This window comes from Theropithecus gelada, chromosome 3 (assembly GCF_003255815.1).
Source record: "Theropithecus gelada isolate Dixy chromosome 3, Tgel_1.0, whole genome shotgun sequence".
Taxonomy (NCBI): Eukaryota; Metazoa; Chordata; class Mammalia; order Primates; family Cercopithecidae; genus Theropithecus; species Theropithecus gelada.
This window is the reverse complement of record NC_037670.1, coordinates 109,631,228-109,650,706: the sequence shown is the minus strand read 5'-3', so window position 1 is coordinate 109,650,706 and position 19,479 is coordinate 109,631,228.

Genomic DNA, 19,479 nt, shown 5'->3' with positions numbered 1-19,479 from the left:
CTTTCCTCTCTTCTTTCACAGGTGTCAAAATTGCATTGACATCTCAAGACTCTCGCTACCACATCCTTCCTTCTTTCTCCTTCAGAAGCGCTTTCTAGAATAAATTTCTTATACATCTAATCTCATCTTTCTATCTGCTCTTCCAAGGACCTAAAGTGACACCCAGTCTGAGCACACCATTGGAGAACTTAGGAAGCTCTACACCAAAGAACTTTCAGACATGTGCACAAGAAGACCTATAAGAAACAATGTCCATTACAGCATGGTTTGAAATAGTAGAAAAGCAGCAACAACCTAAATTTTCAAGCATAGAGAAAGGGAAAATTTGGGGATGTATTTACTTAATGGTACAGTAGATAGATATAAAGAGTAAATAAAACCGTAAGTATCAACCTGGATGCATCTTACCAATATAATATTAAGTGAACAAAAAAGTTGCAAAAATACACAAACAATATGTTTCACAATTTGTTTACATTTCAAAACACATAAATAGTACTCTAGATAGTTTTTTAATTACAAGAATTTGGGTAGCAAGAACACACACCAACTTCAAGAGAGTGGTTATCTCTGGGATAGGAAGGAGAGAAAATAGGATAGGGTGGATTTTAACTTTTTCTGTAACATTTCATCCCCTTTTTAAAAGGATAACAACTGTTGTTAGATTTCATTGGTGGATAGATGAGTGTTTGTTATAGTATTTGTTGTTCTTTTCTATGTGTTTGAAATATTTCCAGATATTTCAAATGAAATAACATAAATATATCTTGAAAGAAAAGAAACTGAGGCCCAAAGAAATGAAATTACATGACCAATTTCACATACTTAGTGCATGGCAGAGCAGCTGGTAGGCTCCTGGGCTGGCTCTCTGGCCATCACATTTTGTTGTTATATACTCTTCTAATCCAGAAAACTATGGTCAACGTGTCTTTGGTATCCTTCACAGTGACTGGCACCATTGCGGGTGCAAGAAAGCACTTAAAATGTACTAGAGCAAATTGAACAATTAGCGTTCAACCTTTAATGCAAAATTATTTTATCACTGGAAGTATACCCCAAGAGAAAAAACTTCTTGCTGCAGTTTAACTGCTAAATGTTCAGAAATGCGTGGGCCATGCACCCAGCAGGACCTAAGTCCTGTGGTCCTAATTCCTGGTCCAGATCTTGTCCAGAAACACCAAAAACTGTGTGTAAGACATGAAGATCAGCCATCTGAAAACTGTTAAAGTGTGCCCGTAGTACATAGATGATTTTGGAGAGCTTACATTCTTCCTCTGAAGATTCACATCTGTAAGAGTCCCACCAGCAGCTGTACTGAGGAACCACTTTGTTTAGAATCTGGAAAATTAAACTGGCTCCACTCTCTACACTCCAATGGTGAGGTAGGCCCCTTCTTCTCCTGAACAGAAAATGAGGGGCGTACTAACCCTCTAGTGGTCCTACAGAGTCCAAATGAAGATACACAGTGCCTGCTCTCAAGAGCTACCTAATATACAATAGAATGCAAGGCCAACAGCAGCCAAAACAAAGCACCCTTATATATTTTAAACCTGAATCATGGGCTAAAACCACAAGCAGAAAAGAATAATCAATATGTACATTTATTAGGGTCATCATTATATATTTCTATTGTGAAAGGCAATTATTTTTCTAACTTTAGTAAAATGTGACACCTTTTTACTAATTTTGATTACATAAGAATTTGAGGTGAATATATCCTTGAGGATAAGCTTTGACTTTTTTATTAGTATATTTTTAAAAGCTGGCAAAGGGCTTGGCACATTATTAATGTTTGTCGATTGAATGAAAGGATGAATAAATGAATATAAGCGAAATTAAGACATATTTCTTACTGACAGACACTAATGACTAAAAAAGGCTTCCAACAAATGAGCAGAGTTGACAATTAAAGTGTAAATAGGAATCTAATGAATGTTCTAATTGATCTTCCCTGCTTTAAAATGTAGCCAGAATTTTTTAACCTTGAGTTACAATGCTCAGCAAATTAGGAGACTGTCCTTGTGTGAAAATCTCTCTAATCAATCTAATAGTTTGTCTACTCAACTACAGACTTTAAGACCTCTGCCAAATTAGTGTTTTGTTTTGTTAGTCTTAGCAAGAGTTACGTCTCCATAATAGATTCACGTATGAGGTTTAGCTTGGCACTTTGGACTTCTGTGAAAATAAAGAACATATGTTAAATTAAAAAAAAAAAAAGTCTTCAAAGGTAATAAAGCTGGGAGGAAAAAGGAAACTCATTCTTTCTTGGTGATTCTACCTACAAGAAAACAATAAATCCTTAATATCTGAATCAGATTTTAACAAGATTTTTTAAAAATTGATTATTTCTCTTTAGTTGTGCAGTGGCTTCAAGATAATGAGTGTTAAGCATTCCTTCAACCCATCAAGAAGTTTGATACCATCTATACAAGGCTTGCTAAGAGGTGGCAAAGAAAAAAAAAAAAAATTTATCCTGACCAGACCACTCCCCTCCAGCCTACAAAGGAGAATAGAGGCTGAAAGGGAAATTGACATTTACAAAGTGGATTTTGTAAGGGAGCTGTTAATGAGTGTTGAGTCCCACACAACTCCCATGGGGAGAAGGATTAGGGGTGTCTTCCTTCATTTCAAGCCCAGGGAATGTGGCTTCAATGGAATGGGACCATGTAGAGAGCTCAAGGTGTGCCCCAGGTACTGACAGAGGACAAAAGAATATGGGAAAACTCTAACTGACTAGTAATTCTGATCTGATGGAAGACAAAGAAAAGCTGACATGAAGAAAGGTAGAAACAGAATTTCCTGATGTAAAGAATATGCATAGTTATCTGAATTTAACAGAAAAGAATCAACCTTGAGGTCCTCTAAATATTGCCCAAAATAACTTCCTAGAGGCACACAGTAGCCCCAACACAGGAGTGTACCACTAGGAGACTACCATGTAAGTGAGCAACTATAGTGAGGAACTTCCCTGAACATCAAAAGAACTGCAGACTAGGTACCCTAGTGATTCAGGATTGGTGGGTAGAAAGTTTTCAGATAATGCCCCGAAGTTTGCCAGGAGAAAGCGTCAGCTTTAAACAGCTGCCAAGCCCAGAGAGCACATCATCATTAGCTGAGAGACATCAACTAATTTCAATCGTGATCAACTAATGCCTTTGCTTTACTCTTACCTCCCCTCTCTCTCAGCCCCTTCCAATCCCAAAGGGGTCAGAAACTGCAATTAGCAAGCTGGAGGAGGAGGAGGAGGAAGAGGAGGAGGAAGAGGAGGAGGAGGAGGAGGAGGAGGAGGAGGAGGCAGCACAGAAGCAGGAGGTGGAGAGCCTGAGACAGAGTTCATCATGTTTGCTCTCCCTACTTCAGGCCACCGCCTCTTGCAGACCTACGTTAAACGAGATGAGAAGCCTCAACTTTGACTTCTACTAAGGTATAACATAGAAGCAGACATTCTGGGGGCCAAAATAAAACTTTCTGGGTGACTAGAAGAGCACAAAGGATCTCTCATTTTCTGAGAGTGGAGTGATCGAAAAAAGCCACTGTGCCATTCCTGGAATTCATTTAAGAACAGAAAAAAATTTGTCCCACTGAGTGGGTTAAAGAAATAGGGGAAAGATTAAAGCTGTCATGTGATTTCATTCCAGGAGACCTGCTTGTTCACTATAATGAGGTTATTTTCCCACATCAAAATAAAACTTCCAGTAAGTTCTATTTTCTAGTCTTGCAGTAGGTATTCCAAGAACAATGAGGGAATGATTACACTTAATTGTTTGATGTCCACGTAGTCCAGTGGAAGAAAATTTTGTCCAGGTTCTTCAGTCCCTACCTGCTGAAGCCCAGTCCCCAACTAACTCATTCAGGCAGGCAAAAAATACTGTTAATTCATTTTGCTGCCCTGAGTTCAGTACCAGCTGATGTTGGGATGGGTTTGCTCTTCACCCCCTGCCCATCATGATTTTTTCCTCATGCCCACTATTAACTGACCAGTTTGTTTTCTGATGGTGTAATGGTAACCTGCTTTCCCACAGAGACCTGGATTCTTTGGCCCACATGCCCTACCATGAGCCAGGGTCACCTTCCCGACAGATTCATCTCTTAGACTCTCAAATGCACATCACCTGACATGAAGTTCTGTCCAGCTCTGTGCTTCCTCTTCTCTGCCCCAATGACCAGATTCAACCTCTTTGTAGCAACACCCACCCACATCAAAACTGATCATGCCACACCCGTAGGGAGGAATCCCAGGCCTTCCCAGTTCTGCCTTCAACCTCTACCTGTCCCATCACCCTTTGCTGCTGAGATCCCAGTATGCCTTGCAATTGAACCCATAGAAAGTTGGAATGAAAAAAAGAACTAGGAGGGACTCATTTGCAACTATTTCTTGTGATGAAAAATGGTGCAACCATTAAAGGAGAAAGGAGGAAGGAAAAAATTGGAGTCTTAAAAAGTACCCTTCAGTTATCATTTAAGACTAGAAAAGCAGCCACAAAGTGTTCTTAATGTTACTCAATGGTTATCATTTCAAATCAGACTCAGACCAGGAAGATGCAAGGATAATCATGAAATATGAGGCACACCGCTGCTGAGCACCAGTTAGTTCCAAATGTGTTCATTTATTTATTTGCAGTAACAGCCTCGGAAATCAGTGGAGTGGTCTCTAGGAAGTAAAGGAATAAAATAATTTTCCAACTCTCATAGTCAGAGGGCTAATTCAAATTTCAAAAGGAACACTAACTTGCTTAAAGTACCATAAAAATAGAGAGGGGGCGGGGAGAGTGGAAATTCCAACCTGTTTTAATCACTGTCCCCTGCAAGTTTCCTTAATGATTTCCAGCTGCCTCCATTTAGGCTGTTGCTTTGACAGAACTTTCATACAAACTTGGAACATTTAATGTATCCAAAAAAATTTTTTTTTTACTTTGCCCTCAACTGCATTCTAACCAAAAGCAGATTTCTCTTGGATTATATAATATGATGAGCTGGAAAGGGGCGGAGTGAGGCAAGGAGTCTGCCTCTGCTTTTTGCAGTCTCCACAAACCATTTCACAAGAGGCACAAAGGAAAATGTGAAAATCCAAGGAGAAGCCCACACCCTTGCAGAAAGCCAAAATATGCTTTCACTTCAACATACTACTGCATTCCGAAGAGAAATTGACTATTCAGAATTAGGCTGCCACAAAATAAAAACCTCCAAATTTTAATATAGTTAAAATTTTAAGAGGGGGAAAGAGAAAGAGAGAGAGTGTGTGTGTAGTAAGTTAGTATGGAAATATTTATAGCCAAACTTGTGCTGACCAAATAGCCTGTGACCCTAAGTCATCCATTTTTCTGCATGGGGAAAGGAGCAGAGAACAATGGAAACATGGATATACAATATCGTAAAAGATTAGATATTAACACTTGAATAAGGAAGTTTATTAAAAATCATGAGCTTGAGGCTTCAAGACCCTTGAAGGTCATAATTTCCTTTCCAACAGGGTTGTATGCTCTTTAAAAGAAAAGAGTAACCATCTCTTAATAATTTTTGTCTTCTCCCACAACCCCTAGCAATAGTATCTTATATACAGAAGGTCTTCAATGAAAGCATGTTAAAGCGAATTAAGAAAAGCTTTCAGAGACTGATGTTAATAAAACGGGGGGACATGTTTAAAAAGAAAATGAAGACTGTTTGCAAGATTAATTGGTAGGCTACATAAGGGTGTCAAGCACTGGTTTAACTTACATTGCATTTCTATCTAGGGAGCTTGGGAAGTTAAATTCTCCCAAGCCACTTGGTGCTGTTACATTAAGGACCTATTTTTAACATATTTTTGACTTTAATTCTGAATCTTTCCAAGTTCTCTATATTGTTCTCAAATTCTAGTGCCACAGATTGTACAGAGAAATTCTAATGTGGGCAAACACAGTTAAAAATAAACCAATTCATCAGTTTTTAGTGGCTGAATTTTGCCTATTTGTAGACTCCAATAATTGTACTTGTTTTTTTGAACAAATTCATTATTCTTTTGATTCCTTATGACTAATTTCAGCAGAGTGTCACCACAAGCAATCAATTTATTTTCAAAAAAGTGTTATGCAAATGAAAGGAATCAATAATACAGAATGGGAGTATATCTGTATTCAGCTTTCCTTTCTTTTGCTCACTGTTTTATAAATTCCTATTCCTCATGTTTATTCCAGTATGCCATCTATTAACTATTTAATATATAAAATGTTATTAATAAATATTCCTGTACTGTACTATTCTTTTCTTTCATGGTCCATAGGTCTTATACCTTCTTTATTAGATTACAAATTTCTTAAAGACAGTGCCTAGTCCATTTTTGGCATCCTGCTGGCCAGCATCTGGCCCTCTGAAAACATCGAAAAGGGTTTGTTGAGTGAATGAGAGAATGCACTGAACCTTGAACCCTGGAAGAAAAGTATAAAATAAATCTTCAAAACTTTTATAAATGAATTCAAAAGCTGTTTCAGATAAACTATTAGTGAGTCCTCAAGTCTAACACTTCTAGAAGGCCCACTAGGGAGGGTCAACATAACCTGGTAAGGGTGTAAACACAGCTGTTGTTCTCTCCTGGATATGCTTACTTTTGATTTATTGCACATGTCCACCTGCAAGGCTTCTCCAAGCACACAGAGTCATAATATCCAAAGTCACCTAGTGACAAGTGAGTCCCTCAGCTCCATTGCTCACTTGGATCAGAAGCTCTCATTTATCTCTCAGGCAGCTCAGAACTGCTCCCAGCCTCAAGGCCCACGAACTCAGACTTTGTCAAATCAAATGGGCAATAATTTACAATATAACTATCTCTTATAGAATAGTGAGTTATTTCTCTTCTTTGTCATCTTTTTTCCTCAAAAAATAAAACCCTGGAATTATAATTCCACATGTAGATTTATAGTTAGTTTTTCTTCTTAAGAAGGTGTGTCCATTACTATTTCATTGATCACAAGGAAGACGAGGTAGGTAGTTTAAAGGATTTAAATAAATATATCAACACTTGCCCTCAAAAGACTCAGAGTACATGGAATAGTTGCATATGGTGATGAGTTGAAGATTCCAGGAGAAAGGAGGGAAATCAGATAAAACCCAATCTTGAAATTGAAGTAGAAATGTAAAATTGGAAATTTAAAAAATAATCCACAAGGAAAGCCATGCTCCCTGAAGAGTTAAAATGCTAAATCCTGAGATGCTAAATTCTACTCAGGCTTTAAATCAAATCAAGCTACCTTGTACACCCATAATTTATCTCTTTGGTGATGTTTGTTCTTATTTTCAAGCAAAATAATGCATAGGTAAGACTGGACTATGTACAGAGAATGCCATAAATGAAAGGCAGACTGAACTATGTGAGTCTCCAGTGGAAAAGGGTGAGTTATGGTCGTGGTTATTCTACATGAAGAACACTACTAACAACATAGGGTTCCTGGATAAGGCATGCCTTGCAATTAATATTCTCATCAACACAGAATGCCTGTTCCCTTTCATCCTTTCTTAGCAGTATCTGCAAAGGAAGTATTTCAAAACTGTATATACCTGCTGATATAGAGTATGCACTGCCACCCACACAAGGCAGAAAGCAGAAGCAGCTACTGATTTTGAGGTTTCCCACGATGATTTTTCTCCATTACACAATAATAATACCTAACTAATTCTACGTATTTGGGAGCAAACTTTATTTGGTGAAACACTCAATTAGGAATTAAAATTTGTGTTCAAGTCTTGGCTCAATCTCTTACTATATATACATGATTTTGAGTAAAATACTTAAGAGCTCTTGCATTTTTTTCAACAATAAAATAGGTGTTAGTGATACTTGCCTTAATCACCGCTCCATATAGTTGAAAGAATCAAATGAGACGATATAGTTAATGTGCTTTGTAAATTCTAAAGTGTTATGCAAATATAAGATACTAATTAAACACATTCAATAACATAAATTCCTTTCATAGGAATTTCCCTCTCATCCTATGAGATGAAAAATTGCTTTAAATCTTTCCTATAATAAGAGAGCATAAACAAATGACTATAATGATACAGAAAGAGTTCTCTTGTGACTACAAACCATCTGTACCTACCAAAAACAGCTACTAAAACTACAGAAATAAGCAAATTCTTCCTGGTAGTTCCCTTCTCTTGTTTCATTGAGCTTTGAGGAAATATTTTTTAAGTTATAGTCTATTCCTTTTAACTTGTTTCTGATGCACATATGAAGGATAACTCTCTAGATGCTTACTCTTTCCAGAAAGTATTTACTTAGAGAAAATTAGAATTTAATTTATACTGGATGATCAATATAGACCTTTATGCATGCAATACATCTAATACACCACAACCAGATTAATTTCCCTAGTCAGTGATTAATTGCCTACTCTGTCCCTGGCGCTGGAGAAGGTGCCTGGAATACAACAAAGAGCATAATGGGCAGGGTCTCTGCCCTTCTAAATATCACGTCCATAGTCTTGTTTCAGAGCTCATCTTTCTCAACCTCTGTGATATTTGATTTTGTTGCCAATTTGCCTTCTCGAAACTTTTTTCTCTCTTGATTTTTGAAGATATTATTCTTGCCTAATATAGCAGACACCACTGGCAAAGTGCTCCAACCTGCATTTCCAACCCCTTCCCCTTCGTCACCTTCTAGCTTTCAGTGTGACATGATTTTGACCAATTAGACATAAAGTGAAATCTACCCTACCGTTTCTGCAAATATATAGGCATCACTGCTTCCACTTCCTCATTCTTTCTGCTAAAACATAGACATAATTATTAGAGCTGTAGCTGACAACCTGCATCCATGGAGAGAGGTCAAGAAAATGGCAAAACCTGGGGCTGATGTTGGTAATCTAAGCACTCCTAGTAACTCTCCATGTTCAGACTTCTTGCTTTGTGAAAGAACTAATCAAATAAGAAATTCCTTTTGTTTAAGCCACTATGTTCAGGTTTTCTATTACTTGCAGCCAAACACGTTTCTAATTGACACACTCTGTTTCTCATTTACTTATCTGTACAATATTTATTTCCTCCAGAAACGTCACATTTTTTTCTGTCTATTCTTTGGAGGTCAATTTTCAGCACCCTTCCATGTATTCTTCCTGGGAAATCTCAATTCACTCATTCTACTTGTTCTTTCTTTAGTTATTCAGCAAATAGAGATTAAAAGACTGCCACATGCCTGGCACTGCTCTGAGCACTAGGGATAGAACAGTGAACAGTAAAGCTTCCAACTTCATGGAAATTACAGTCTAGGAGTAAAATACAACCACCTAATTCTAATTCATTCTCAGTCACAGATTAAGTCTCTGCAGAGACTTCCCCAAACTTCCCAATCTAAATTAGCACATCCTGCTAGATATTTTCATAGCATCCTGTGATTTTCCTTTCTATAGCATATATTTTTAGTTATATACTTCACTGTGTATTTATTTTACATCTTTCTCCTCCAGTAGAAAGGAAAGTGGTAATTAAGTCTTTTTATAACTCTCCTATATTCAGTGTTTCACAGATTATCTAGCACATATTACATGCTCAGTAAATACATGTTGACATTTGATGACTTCTCTAGACTTATATTTCAAATTACCTTCTGGGCATCTCCACATTAATAATTTGCACTTTTTTTTTTTTTTAAGATGGAATCTTGCTCTGTTGCCCAGTCTGGAGTGCAGTGGCACAATCTTAGCTCACTGCAACCTCCACCTCCTGGGTTCCATCAGTTTTCTGCCTCAGTCTTCCAAGTAGCTGGGATTACAGGTTCCCGCCCCCACACTCAGCTAATTTTTTTATTTTTAGCAGAGACAGGGTTTTGCCATCTTGGCCAGCCTGGTCTTGAACTCCTGACCTCATGATCCATCTGACTCAGCCTGTCAAAGTGCTGGGATTACAGGCATGAGCCACCGTACCTGGCCTGCACTGAATTTTTATTCCTAGTTAATGGCATCACCAAAAACCAAAGTCAGAAACTCCAAAATCACCCCTACCATTGACTCCTCCACTCCCTCTCATCTCCAACTGATATCTAAGAGCTCTATTTCTAGCAATCTGATATTTCGTCACTCTCCCCTTCATTCCCATTAGTACTGTCCATCCTTTACAGCAGATCCTCATTTTACCTGCATTACTACCGTATTACTATTACAGTAGGCTGCTCATTCGTCTTCCTGTGTACTTGAATCGCCTCCTTACTAATGCTCCTCAACTAACCAGGTATTATACCCATTTCGCAGATTGGAAAAACTAAGCCTTTAAGAATTTAAGTAACTTTTTCCAGGTCACCCACTTAGTAAGTAGCAAAGCTGGAGTTTATACTGGCCTATACACCTAATCAAGAGGCCTGGGAGAGACTTCCCAGACCTCAGCGTGACAAAAACCCCCAATCCAGATGCCCTAAATTGTAAAGGTATGTTATACATGCATCACCCTCAGAAATCTACATATTTATTGGGAAGAGGTAAAAGGTCTTCTGCACTTCATCTCCCCCCACCTCCCACCTTTTACCCATTCTGCTCCATTATAAGCTATCAAAGGATTTTTGAGAGAAGAACGGGAGAAGGGAGAAATAAAGATTAAAAAAAAAAAGATGTACCCAAGGTAAAGAAATAAAGGAGGATCAAAGGTAATAAGACCTGAGGGAGAAAGAGATAGGAGGATAAAACATAACTCACTTTGTTTAGACTCTGGTTCAGAAGTTATGCCTTTGAAAAAACTGTTAGCTGGAATTTTGGCTGATGTTTTACTTAGTTCAGCACAAGGAAAATTTCAACTTGGCCTTCTCCCTGAGGAACATTTATGAAGAAATAAGTGTTATATGAAGATGTGAATGAGGAGTCAACTCACATATACCCTTACTCAAAGTGAAAGTTAGCAACTAAGTGCCACCAAGTAAATCATTTGTCTTCTAAAAGCTTTGCCCTCTCCCCTTCAAAACAATTAGAGTCCAAAAACCCACATCAATTTCTCACTTTTTTTTTTTTTTTTTACTATTTTATGCGCTAAGAGTAATTTGGGACTGTATTTGGGACTGTAGTATCTCCTCTATAGCAACTAAAAGGCTTTCAATCTGATAATTAACCTACCATGCCATTTCACCCAAATAATCTTCTGGAAATTTACCAATGTACTCCCAAATATTTCATAGGCTGGCTTTGCCTCAGCACCACTAAATCACTCAGGATCATGTTTCTCATAGGCGGCGGCTGAAATAAAATATGCATACTATGTAATTGGAAAAAGATTCTGTCTCATTTGCTCCGGCTGTTCTTCCTTGTTGGCAATACAGAGGGAAAGAAGGCAGTAAGAATATCTTCCTGCTGACAACTTAGAAGACAAGCCATCATCACAGAGCCACATCAGCAGGGGCAGGCCTGAGTCCTCTGAAAGCATCTGACGGGGCCGTTTGCCCTGGAGACCCTCATCACACAGTCCCTTGATACTGAACGGGAGTTTCAATATGGTGTACGATTCCAAAACACATCCTGAGTGCCCTTACTCATTGGCTCTTTTGCCTTGCTCTTGTACAGCTTCTCCAAAAACAAAATGTTTACCTCCAGCCAAAGTGCCACATGTGCTGGGAAGGAACACAATCTGTGTTTATTTTTTTATGGGTTTCCATAATCCTTGTAATAAAACATATTAAAATGAGAACCTTCTTCATTAGTCTGGGGTATATACAGGAGATGATTTAAAATTTTATAAGTTTACAATCACTTTTATTTTCATTTCTCTATTATTCAGAATTTAATTGTTCAATTCATGAAATAATAATAGCTAGGACTTATTGTGCTCTCCATGTTCCAGGCACTGTTCTAAGTGTCTCATGTACATTAATTTTGTCCTCAAAACAATCCTATGAGGCGGGTGCTATTATTGTCACTCCTATCTTTACAGACAAGGTAATTGAAGCACAAAGGGGTTCAATAAACTGCTGAGGTCATCAGATAGTAAATAGTGCCAGTACCATGTACTTCTTTCTTCTTCCTTCTATGTTCCCTTTAGGATCATTTTATCCATGTATTCTTTAGAGAATTCTTACCTTTAGAGAATGTTATTAATATATAGTAGACATGCCAGGAGGCATACCCTAAAATTATGGAACTAAGGGAAATAAAGCAGGTATAGAGAATCCTTCAGAGCATGTGCTAGAAGCAGTCAGTGCTCCCTGAATACCTGCTATTCCCTTAATTTCCTAGCTTTCCTTTAAATTGGATGAACCCATGTCACTAGTTCTGAGCAATGGTCTTCGAGCAGAAGTAAAGCCGTGTGAAAAAGTGTACTTGGAAGACAGAGTGTTTGACTGTATCAGATGCCACGGATAGGTCAAATAAACTGAGAATTGATTATGGGGTTTGGTAATATGGAGGTCATCACCAACTTTGAAAAGAATCATTTTTCTGTAGAAATTCATTAGGAGCATCACTGAATCGGAGTACAAGGAACTACTTCACTAGTGAGTATAGAACTTAGGTCTATACAAATCAGTCAATTACTGACATGGAGTTAGAGAGCCTAGATCCTTCCCAACTCAAACCTATGCCGTTCTCTCACCTAACACACCAAAAGCCTGGTTTGCTTTCCTTGTTCCATTACACATCCATATACATAGAGGTCACATTGTCATAAATTGTAATAATTGGCCCCAATTCTTTACTCTCCTCTAGTAGTGCTACACATCTGTACCCTTGCCATGGTCTTATGAATGTGTAGTGTACTACTGAGCCCCGTAACTTTGTAGTTGGTCATATTATTTACATTGGTCAATTGGACATTAGCAAAAACAACCTAGGTGGAAAAACTGAAATTTGCTGGAGCAACTGGACTTGCCCTCTGCAAGTCTACATAACCCTGAGTCAGTATACATACCCAAGATAGTTCACTGGTCTCATAGAGACACCCAAAGCTAACCACAGCCTGGAACCAAGTCTAGTCTACATGAGCCAAACTTCAGTCAACCTGCAGAAGCACAAGTGAGAAAGAGATGACTTTTTTATTAGAAGCCACTGAATTTTGCAGTGGCTGGTATATAGTAGGATTGTGAATATAGCTGATTAAGACACAAGTTACAGTAGAAATATTTCAAATGTCCTTTAAAAATAAGTAACACAGTTCTTCCTGAACTCTTCTTTAATTACAAGCTTCAGATTGATCCCAAAATGCCAAGTTGCAGTAGAAATATTTCAAATGTCCTTTAAAAATAAGTAACACAGTTCTTCCTGAACTCTTCTTTAATTACAAGCTTCAGATTGATCCCAAAATGCCATGAAGCCACTCCACCCAATACCCATACCACAGTAAAATTGGCCACTCTCCTCTTAAGAATTCAGTCTTTAAGGACTAGAAGGGACCTGAGTAGTCATGCCCAATCACCTCTTTTTATCTCTGAGAACACCCAGGAGGTGAAATGACATATCAAATATCACATTACTAATCACTGAGAACAGTGATTGGAAACTAGATTCCTGACTGTGATTTCAGGTCTATTTCTACTGTGTCACACTGCTTGTCTTAATTCCAAATTGAAGACTCTCAGGTTGAAGCTACAGTCAGAAACAAGAAATCTAGAACTAACATTATAAACACTCATTCTCTTGTCACCTACTGTAACATCTTTCTCTTTGTCTGAGCCCCTTTCTCTCCAGTGTCTGAACTACCACCACTAACATACATACACACACATACACACACACAGTTTTGGATTTGGTCTTTAGTCTTTGTTTTGATTATGATTATGCATCCTTCAAAAATCTCTGTTCCATCAATAATTAGCATACATGTTTAAAATATTTCGCTGGAATCATAGATGACACAAACTACTGGAAAAGTATTCCATGCTCATGGATTGGAAGAATCAATATCACTAAAATGGCTATACTGCCCAACACAATCTACAGATTCAATGCTAAACCTATCAAACTACCCATGTCATTTTTCTCAGAATTAGAAAAAACTATTCTAAAATTCACATGGAACCAAAAAAGAGCCCAAATAGCCAAAACAATCCTAAACAAAAAGAACAAAGCTGAAGGCATCATATTACCTGACTACAAACTATAATACAGGGCTGCAGAAACAAAACAGCATGGTACTGGTACAAAACAGACACATGGACCAATGAAACAGAATAGAGAGCCTGGAAATAAAGCTACACATCTACCACCATCTGATCTTTGACAATGTCAACAAATATAAGCAATGGAGGGCAGGGCATGGTTGCTCACACCTGTAATTCCAGCACTTTGGAGGCCAAGGCAAGAGGATCACTTGAGCCCAGAGTTTGAGACCAGCCTGAGCAACATGGCAAGACCCTGTCTCTACTAAAAAATAATATGCAATGGGGAAAGGACTCCCTATTCAATAAATGATGCTGGGATAACTTGCTATCCATATGCAGAAGAATGAAATTGAGCCCCTACTTTTCACCATATACAAAAATTAACTCAAGACAGATTCAAGATGTAAATGTAAGGCTTCAAACTATAAGGATCCTAGAAGAAAACCTGAGAAATACCATTCTAGACTCAATTTTGGGAAAGAATTTATGACTAACTCCTCAAACGCAATTACAACAAAAAAATTGATGTGTGAGACCTAGTATTAAACTAAAGAGTTTCTGCACAGCAAAAGAAGCTATCAACAGAGTAAACTGAAAACCTAGAGAATGGAAGAAAATATTCTGAAATGATGCATCTGACAAAGGTCTAATTTCCAGCATCCATAAAAACTTAAACAATTAAACAAGCAAAAACGAATAACCCCATTAAAAAGTGGGCAAAAGACATGTACAAGCACTTCTCAAAAGAAGACATACAAGCAGCCAACAAACATTTGAAAAACTACTCAACATCAGTAATCATCAGAGGAATGCAAATCAAAATCACAATAAAATACCACCTCACACCAGTCAACATGGCGATTATTAAAAAGTCAACAGCAACAAAAACAGCAACAACAAAAAACAGATGCTGGTGAGGGTGCAGGGAAAAGGGAACTCTTATACTGTTGGTGGGAATGTAAATTAGTTCAACTGCCTCGGAAAGTAGGTTGGAGATTTCTCAAAGAACTTAAAACAGAACTACCAATTTAACCAACAATCAATCGCATTACGGGGTATACATATCCAAAATAAAATACATCCTTCTACCAAAAAGAAACATACACTCTTAAGTTTGCCACAATGCTATCTACAATGGCAAAGATAAAATCAACCTAGGTGCCTATCAACAGTGGATTAGATAAAGAAAACATAGCACATATACACCATGGAATATTATATAATCATAAAAATGAATGAAATTATGTCCTATGCAGCAACATGGGATGCAGCTGGAGGCCATTATCCTAAGTAAATTAACACAGAAACAGATAACCAAATACCTCATGTTCTCACTTATACACAGGAGCTAAACATCAAAAACACATGGACATAAAGATGGCAACAATAGACACTGAGGACCACTAGAAGGGGAAGTAGGGGTGAGGGCTGAAAATTTTACTGTTGGATACAATGCTCAATGCCTGGATGGCAGGATCATTTGTATCCCAAATCTCAGCATCACACAATATACCCATGCAACTACCCTGCACATGTACCCCCAGAATCTAAAATAAAATAATTACCAAATAAAATAAAATAATTTTTAGGAAGATGTTATAAAAAGTGGTATGCCCAATAGAAGCATAATTATTGAGCTAAAAACTTCATTTTACAGACAAGACAATTGAGCCGTAAAAAAGTAACATGATTTGCCCAAGGTCATACAACTAGATAGCAAAAAGAAGGAACTGGATCCCAGGATTCCTTACTCTTCTGTGCCTCCCAAACCTTCCCTTTTATAACTAGCCATATATGTATATTTGTGCCATGGTGATTATTAACCTCATTACCTCATTCCTTCAGAAGAAACTAATTTTAGATTATTTTTCTATATATTTCTTCTATCTCTCTTTCTAGAATGAAGATAGTTTTTATATTAGAATCTAATCCAAATATTCTTGAAGGATTTCAAAAGTCAATATGACATTAACACTTTCAAAAAGACAGTCTCTCAAGAGGATAGTGAGGATAGCAGTCTTTAAACTGCTGTGCTTTCAAACAAAAAGCTATTTTGCATACTTAAAAAACATCTTTCATTTTCTCATCTGTAGAGCTCAATACTTTAAAAAACAACTCATTAATTCTTTCTTACCTCTTGTATCGTTAGAAAAGAAGCAAAACTTAAACACTCAAAAATTAAGTCATTTGCCAAAGGCTGTATAGGAATTCACCAACTAAGTACATTGACTCTGAAAGGTTTTGGTATGAAATTCCACATATTGTACCACTAATGATAACTCCTGTTCCAGGCACAGTGGCTCATATCTGTAATCCCAGCATTTGGGGAGGCCAAGGAGGGAGTATCACTTGAGGCCAGGAGTTTGAGACAAGCCTGGACAACATAGTGAGACCCTATCTCTACCAGAAACTTCTTTAAAAATTAGCCAAATGTGGTAGCACATTGCTGTTGTCCCAGCTACTCAGGAGGCTGACATGGAAGGATTGCTTGAGCCCAGGAGGTGAGCCATGATTGAGCCACTGCACTACAGCCTGGGTGACACAGCAAGAATCTATTTCTCAAAATAATTCCCACAAAACTAGCATTCATTGAAGTTATGCCATGCTCTATGCACCATGATATGGCTTTTGTATGCATTAACTTATTCCATGATAATCAAAATGTTAGTAGGTAATATTATTGTCCTCATTTTAGAGATGAGGAAGATGAATTTTAGAGATATCAAGTAACTTTTCCAAGGTGACACACCAGAATGAATATACCCAATTTCTGGCAAAGATGTCATGTCTGTCTTACAAAGTATTACCAAATCAGAGTAAGGAAAAGATCTTGCTTGACTCCAGCACTGAAATAGTGAACAAAATGGGTTCTGAGGTTTTCATGGTGGATTGCTGTAGGTACATTTATTTATTTTTCTGGGGCATAGTGAAACTATTTTTTTTTTAATGAATTTGAGCTACTTCGTGAAAGTAAATTAGAAATTAGCCTTTAATGTTAGCAGTCAGGATGGTGGTTTCCAGTAGAAAGGAAGGAGTGGTGATGACTTGAAGGGGAGCTCAAGGGTGACATTTAGTGCTGATTGCTTACATCTTGTTGTAAGGGATCACAATACAGTTGTGTTTACTTTGTGAAAATTTGTTATGCTGGACACTTATGATTCATACATTTTTCTTTATGTCACATATCATTAAAGTTCATATTAAAATTACTCTTTGAAAATATCTAAAAACATATTTGAAATAAGTATACTAAATACCTCGAAAAAAAACTGATTACATTTACCAGCTGTGAAACAGGTGAGGCAGTGTAACAGAGCCTATGCTTATGGATTTTGAAGATGATAGGTCTTGTTCATTTCCATCCCAATTCAAGATTTCTAAGCCTCAACATACTTGCCTATAAAAATAAAGGTACTGGCCAGGTGCGGTGGCTCACCTGTAATCCCAGCACTTTGGGAGGCTGAGGCAGGTGGATTACTTGGGATCACGAGTTTGAGACCAGCCTGGCCAACATGGTGAAATCCCGTCTCTACTAAAAATAAAAAAATTAGATGGTCATGGTGGCGTGCATCTGTAATACCAGCTACGCGGGTGGCTGAGGCAGGAGAATTGCTTGAAACCAGGAGGTAAAGGTTGCAGTGAGCCGAGATTGTTCCACTGCACTCCAAACTGGACAATACAGTGAGACTGCCTCAAAAATAAATAAATAAAATTTTTTAAATGAAGGTACTGAGATCAATGAGATCTATTATAGTATTAGCTTTGTCTTGGTTACTTCATCCTCCAATGAAGGTTTCTGTGTGTCTTGTATGTTAGTGTAAAAAACAGATAATAAGATGGAATTAAATGTGCAATCAGTTTACTGGGGGAAACATCAGAGGAGGCTTGGAGAGATGCCCCACTGCAATGCAAGTGTGAATTTTGTGAAGGTGAGAGAGCAGAGTTCATGGAAACAGATTATGCTTTAAAAGAACCAGGTTTGGGGAGAATGAGATTTTTAAAAAGAATTCCATTTTGATATAATGAGCCTGAGGTATTTTTTAGACATCAGTTTTGCACTGTCATAGAGAAATATGGGTCTGAGGTGTGCTAAAGTTGGACATTTGTGAGTCATCTGCCTATAGGCAGTAATGGAAGTCAGAGACATGAAGAGAAAGCATAAGATCATGATACTGAAGAAAAAACGGCCTCAAGCACTGAGGAATTCTGGCATTTAATGTCAAAAGAAAGAAGGAGAAGCTCACAAAGATAAGTCAGTAAAGAGGTAGGAACAAAGCAGAAAAAGATTGTGTTCAGGAAGTCAAGAAGAGTAAGAAATGATCCACAATGACAAATGCCACAGGAAAGTCAAGTAAGAGGAGGTCTAGAAATGCCCATTGGATTCAGAGACGCAGCGGCTATGGTTGATCTAGCAAGAATAATTACAGTTCAGTGATGCGTACAAGCCAATTCCCCTATATAATGGTGGGGATAGGGGTGGGGCAGGAAGGGAGACAGAGGTGGAGATGGCGTACAAATCTAAAATGCAACTGAATGTGTTAGTGTTACGGAGGATGCAAAGAGCTCCTCTATTAAACAAGAGGAAAGGAGAATAAATTAGATACAGATGTAGGCAGTTATGTATATTTGGAAAAAGGAAGATGAGATATCCCAATCTTATATAATAGTTGCTATTTTCTCTTGAAAATATCATCTCTGAGAGCAATGAAAAAGGTAGAAAAGTTGGAGGACTATGGAGAACAGAGAGTTTGAAAAAGTCTTTTCAGAAAATGGGAGTGGGAGTTGAACAAAACATACAGCAATGTAAAAGGTTCATTTGCTGTTGTTGACTGTACCTTTAGAGTAGATTCAATGTCACCTTGCACTGTTGGATGCAATCACAGGAAGTGCAGATCACTGGGTTAATCTGGTACTGACCTTATTTCTACAATGAAACATAAGGAGACATGTGACATGTTTCATTGAAGACAACGAAAAGCCAAAGGCGAATGCATTAATGATACTGGACATGGTGTTCCTGAAATAATAGTGTGTGGACTCATGGTTGAGTAGTGAAGTTAAGAAAAGAAAGGAATAATGGGTTGAGAGAAAGCAGGGAATCCTGGAGAGAACCCCAGTACCTGAGCTTTTTGACCTCCAACATTAAACAAATCTTACAAAACCAATCAATTCAGTTCTCAAGAAAAAGCTTGTTATACTTCTTACAGTCCAAAAATTAGCTACATTTCTGTTGGCAAATACAACCAAAAAACCTCCCTTGCCTTCATGAAGTTTGTGTTCTAGGGAAGTCATATTAACAATACTTATTAGAGAGAAATACTATCTAATAGAAATATAATATGAGCCATATATATAATTTTTAATTTTCTAGTAGTTACACTAAAAGAAGTAAAAATAAACATATAGGTTTGTGAGATTTAAGAAAAAACAGGATTATACTT